Source organism: Nomascus leucogenys, chromosome 8 (genome assembly GCF_006542625.1).
Source record: "Nomascus leucogenys isolate Asia chromosome 8, Asia_NLE_v1, whole genome shotgun sequence".
NCBI classification, from domain to species: domain Eukaryota; kingdom Metazoa; phylum Chordata; class Mammalia; order Primates; family Hylobatidae; genus Nomascus; species Nomascus leucogenys.
The window spans coordinates 11316256-11322313 of NC_044388.1; the positions used below are offsets into that span (position 1 = coordinate 11316256).

The 6058-nt window shown below is 44.0% G+C and overlaps 1 pseudogene across 1 annotated transcript; it reads right to left on the reverse strand.

Moving 5' to 3' along the window:
• Positions 1-957: 957 nt before the first annotated feature.
• LOC100588280 lies at positions 958-3437 on the reverse strand (annotated as a pseudogene). Its single transcript, XR_178595.3, has one exon. The product of XR_178595.3 is annotated as an actin, cytoplasmic 2-like (transcript).
• Between the last annotated feature and the right edge of the window lie 2621 nt (positions 3438-6058).

Here is a 6058-nt window from a genome sequence, read left to right on the forward strand (position 1 = left end):
TGACTGAGTAGAGTAAGTAAATGGAAATGCAAGTGTCAAAAAGGATTACGACAATGAGAAGCAATCCAGTTTCCCCACAGAATGCCTGAGGGGCTCAGAAGTCAGAAGCACCAAATGTCCTAGAAGGCAGGGATTAAGACTAAAAGCAGGAGAGTCAATAAAATATTTTAAAAAGAAACAAAGGCCAAGCACAATGTTCACCTGTAATCCCAGCACTTTGGGAGGCCAAGGCAGGTGGATTGTTTGAGGCCAGGAGTTCGAGCCCAGCCTGGCAAACATGGCAAAACCCCATATCTACTAAAAATACAAAAATTAGCCGGGCATGGTGGTGCATGCCTGTAATCCCAGCTACTCAGGAAGCTGAGACACAAAATTCGCTTGAACCTGGGAGGCAGAGGTTGCAGTGAGCTGAGATTGTGCCACTGCACTCCAGCCTAAACACAGAACAAGACTCTGTCTCAAAAACAAATAAACTAATTAAATAAAATAAAATTCCAGATTTTTACCTCTGTCCCATCAAAAAAATTGACTATGCCTGCCCAACTCTATCAAAAAACACAGGTTTACTTTCTAGGAAATTATTCCAGTCGACTTCTGTATTCTAAGACACCAAGCATAGCACAGCCTCCTTGAGTTGAGATGCAACCTAAACAGAAGGACTACCATAAGAGGATGAAGCTCCAGGATGATATCTTAAAAAAAAAAAAAAAAAGTCTTATTCAATGTGCTTGATTCTAGTCAAAGATGTGTATTAAGTTGAAACACATAAAATTGAAAATATTCAACTATTTGGGGCCTACAAAACTACCAATCTACCAATTTCAAGCAAACAAAAACCTGAGGCTATTGTTAACTCCAGGAAAAACAAAGAGTTGACAGGAATGGAAATCTAATCACAGTAAATTATTTAGCTCAACTACAAATAACATTTAAATAGTCAAAATAATATAAACACTGAATGTTGACCTACCCCAAAATTAAATAATACATATAGAGAGCCAAGAGAAGGCATAAGTATATATGAGGGAAAGGAAGGAGGAACTATTATAAAAGAGATAAATCTTCAACATCCATTGACAGAAGTCAATAGAAAATGTCTAAAATTGATATAATAAAGAAAAGTAATAAAAGCATATTATTTAGAAGTTGGAGGTAAGTGCCAGAGAAACAGCTAAGAGAGGTGAAAACAGTTGTTTCTGGGAAGCAGGAACTCAGTGAGTAGAAGTGAGATGAAGGACTTCCACTTTATTATAATAAGCCTTATATACTTTGACTTTTGTAATAACTGTATGCATTGTTTGGGGGAAAATAAAAATATTTTTAAAGTATAATACAGAAAGCTAAAAAGCAAACAGGAAACTGAGGGAAATACTTCTTTTTTTTTTTCTTTTTTCTTTTTTTTTTAACAGCAGCACTTTTATTTCTACTACGTGTTGCTGGGGACTGATGTTCTCACATAACAGTAGAAAACCAAAATTCATTGTCATCTCTTTAAAGAATCCAGAATTGCATACAAAAAAAAAACCTTACATAAATTAAAAGGATAAATACATTTACAGGTATAAATGTAAACTACTTCCAACTCAAGGCAAGTAACAGTCCATGGTGTTCTAGCAGGAAAACATCAGCTAAGAAAGGAAAATGGGTACTATGGCTTGGACTTTTCCAACCCTGACAGACCAGCAGGACAGAAACAATTGGTTCAGGAGCCCATGCAAGCCTCTAGAGAAATTCCAGAACACTCAGCCCTGACACATTAATACCCTGCACAGATCAGAGACTGCTGGCCACACAGACTCACCAAGCCACAGACTTGTCTTCCACAAGCACGTTCCTGCCTCAGCCACGAAGTGACAAAACCACATGTATGTACTAAGGGTTGAAATCAAAGATATGTACAGGGTATTAAACAAATGCCAAGGGGAACAGTTAACTTGAATACAAGGTCAAAATCAGCAACAAGTTCTACAATCCAGTGCTTATATCAGATACAAGCTTCAAGGACAATTTCTTTGTGAAGGCTATTCCAGTTTTGTGAGGCTAGCATGAGGTGTATGCATTTGCCAAGGGCAAATTTATACTTCTGAATTAACCCACGCAGCAAATGCTACACATCTGCTCACAGTCCATTTAGAAGCATTTGTGGTGGATGATGGAGGGGCCCAACTCATCATACTCCTGCTTGCTAATCCACATCTGCTGGAAGGTGGACAGTGAGGCCAGGATGGAGCCACCAATCCACACTGAGTACTTGCACTCTGGGGACATGATGATCTTGATCTTCATGGAGCTGGGTGCCAGGGCAGTGATCTCCTTCTGCATCCTGTCAGCAATGCCCAGATACATGGTGGTGCCACTGGACAGAACCGTTTTGGCATACAGTTCTTTGCAGATGTCCATGTCACATTTCATGATGGAGTTGAAGGTGGTCTCTTGGATGCCGCAAGATTCCATGCCCAGGAAGGCTGAAACAGTGCCTCTGGATACCAGAACCACTCGTTGCCGATGGTGATGACCTGGCCATCAGGCACCTTGTAGCTCTTCTCCAGAGAGGAGGAGGATGCGCCGGTGGCCATCTTGTGCTCGAAGTCCAGGGCGACGTTGCACAGCTTCTCCTTGATGTCACACACGATCTCCTGCTCAGCCATGGTGGTGAAACGGTAGCTGCACTCGGTGAGGATCTTCATGAAGTAGTCAGTCAGGTCCCAGCCAGCCAGGTCCAGATGCAGGATGGCATGGGGGAGAGCGTAGCCCTCATAGATGGGTACCGTGTGGGCGACCCCGTCTCCAGAGTCCATGGCAATGCCAGTGGTGCACCCAGAGGCGTAGAGGGACAGCACAGCTTGGATGGCCATGTACATGGCCAGGGTGTTGAAGATCTCAAACATGATCTGAGTCATCTCTCTGTTGGCCTTGGGGTTCTGGGGGGGCCTTGGTCAGCAGCACAAGGTACTCCTCTGGGGCCACGTGCAGCTTGTTGTAGAAGGTGTGGTGCCAGATCTTCTCCATGTCGTCCCACCTCATTGGTGACGATGTCATGCTTGATGGGGTACTTCAGGGTCCGGATGCCGTGCTTGGTCTGGGCCTCATCGCCCACATAGGAATCCTTCTGGCTCATGCCCACCATGACACCATGGTGCCAGGGGCACCCAATAATGGAGGGGAACATGGCTCGGGAAGCATCGCCCCAGCAAAGCCAGCTTTGTACATGCTGGAGCCAATGTCAATGAAGAGCACGGCGATTTCTTCTTCCATTGTGACAGGCAGAGGAGGGGGGTGGCGGAGTGGTGGGAGAACAGAGTGCATGGGCTGGCAGCAGTGACTGAGACCCTGAGGGAACTATTTCTAACAGTTATACAATAAGATGAATTTCCTTAATTGTATTAGTCCATTCTCACATTGATATAAAGAACTACCTGAGACTGGACAATTTATAAATAAAAGAGGTTTAATTGGCTCACAGTTTACAGGCTGTACAGGAAGCATGGCTGGGGAGGCCTCAGGAGACTTAGAATCATGGCAGAAGGCAAAGGTCAAGCAGTCACATCTTACATGGCCAGAGAATGAGGAAGAGAGCCAAGTGGGAGGTGCTACACACTTTTAAACAACCAAATCTCATGAGAACTCATTCACTATCATAACAACAGCAAGGGGGAAATCTGCCCCCATGATCCAATCACCTCCCACCAGACCCCTCCTCCAACACTGGGGATTACAATTTGACATGAGATTTGAGTGGGGACACAAACCTAAATCATATCATTAATATATAACAAGTTTTAAAAATCAATTTAAAAGAGGCTAAAACAACCCAATTTAAAAGGAACAAAGGTCAAGAAAAGGCAGCTCACAAAAAAGAAAAATGGTTCACAAATATTAGGAAATATTCTTAATTGTTCTTATAATCAAATAAATTCACATTAAAACAACAAAGTACATTTTTACAAACCTATCTGTCTGGCAGACAGATTTAAATTGTATTGATAATCTCGGGGTTGCCAAGCATGTGACAAAGTAAGAACTCTCACTGGAACAACTTACATGAAAACCACTTTGACATTTTCTATAATGAGCACAAAAATATATGTTCAAGATATAACAGAATAGCACTGTTTGTAATTATAAGTAATAGAAAGCAACCCAAATAACCTGTGCCTATGAATTGGATGGCTAAATTAATCATGATACCTTCAAGCACTGGGATACTAGGCAGCAGTCAGAATGAAGAAGCTTTCTCTGTACTGATATGGAAAGTTTGCCAAGATACATTAAGTAGAACAGGATTGGAGGAGGTGGTCCCAGATAGTTGAACAGAACCCTCCATTGACTGTCCCTACTGCAGGAACACCAAAATTGAACAACTATCCACACAAGAAAGCACCTTCATAAGGACCAAAAATCAGGTGAGTGATCACAGTACCTAGTTTTAACATCCTACCAAGGAAAGAGGCACTGAAGAGGGTAGAAAAGATGGTCTTGAGTTGTCTACACCACTCATCCGCCATTCTCCAGCAGTACCTTGTGGTGCTGAGAGAGCCCATGTGCTTGGAGGAGGAAGAGTGAAGTGATGGTGAAACTTTGCATTGGAACTCAGTGCTACCCTGTCACAGCCAAAAACAACACAGGACAGAATTCAGCAGGTTCCCATGGAAGAGCATTTGGACCAGCCCTAGCCATAAGGAAATAATCCATTCCAGCAGTTGGAAACTAAGTTCCAGCTAGCCCCACCACTGTAGGCTAAAGTGCTCTGGAATCCTAAATAAACTTAAAAGGCAGTCTCAGACATAAGGACTACCATTCCTGGGCAAGTCCTGATGCTAGGCTGGGCTTAGAGCCGGTGGACTTGCAGTGCATGCAACCCAGTGAGACCCCAGCTGGGGCAGCCAAGGGAGTGCTTGCATGGCCCCTCCCCCAACTCCAGTCAGCACAGCTTGCAGCTCCAGCAGAAACTCCTTTTGCTTAAGGGCAGAAGAGGGGAGAGTAAAGAGGACATTTGTCTTGCAAATTGGATACCTGCTCAGCTACAGTCTAACAGGGTACCAGGGCAGAGTTCTGAAGCCTCCATTCTAGGACCTAGTTTCCAGGCAACATTTCTAGACCCACCTTGGGCCAGAGAGTAACTTCCTCCCCTGAAGGGAAGGACCCAGAATTCATCACCTGGTGAATAAAGAGCCCTTGGTCCTTGAATAAACATTAGCAGCAGCCAGGCAGTAGTTGCCACAAGCCTTGCATGAGACCCAGTACCATGTTTGCTTCAGGTGTGACCCAGCACATTCTCAGCTGTGGTGGCCACAGGAAGGGAATCCTGCTTGAGGAAAAAAGAGGGAAGAGTAAAAAGAACTTTGTCTTACAATTTGGATACCAGCTCAGCCACAGTAAAATAAAGCACCAAGTAGATTTCTAAAGTTCCCAATTCCAGACCCTACTAGCTCCTGGATGGCATTTGCAGACCTACCCTGGGTCAGAAGGGAACCCACTGCCCTGAAGGGAAAGAGCTCAGGCCTGGCAGGATTCACCACCTCCTGGTGACTAAAGAGCTCTTGGACCTTGAATAAACATCAGGTAGCCAGGCAACTGTCACAACAGGCCTTAGACAAGACCCAGTACTATGCTGGCTTCAGTAATGACCCAACACAGGTGCAGTGGTGGTGGTCTTTGGAGTGCTTGTGTCACTCCTCCCCAGCTCCAGGCAGCTCAGCAGAGAGAGAGAAAGAGAGACTTCATTTGTTTGTTTGTTTGTTTGAGGGAGAGTGAGGGAAGAGAACAAGAGGCTCTGGCTGGTAATCCAAAAAATTCTCTCAGATCTTACTTAAGGCCACCAAGGCAGTATTTCTACAAGTCTGTAAGAGTTACAGCATTATTGGGCTTAGCATGCCTCCTAATGCAGTTATGGCTGCAGTGACCAAAGGCTTAGATCACAATACTCAATTCTCTTTGAATACTTGGGAAACTTTATCAAGAAGGACAGGTGCAAACAAGCCCAGACTTTGAAGATTAGAATAAATACCTAACTCTTCAATGCCCAGACATTGATAAACATCCACAGATATCAAGACCA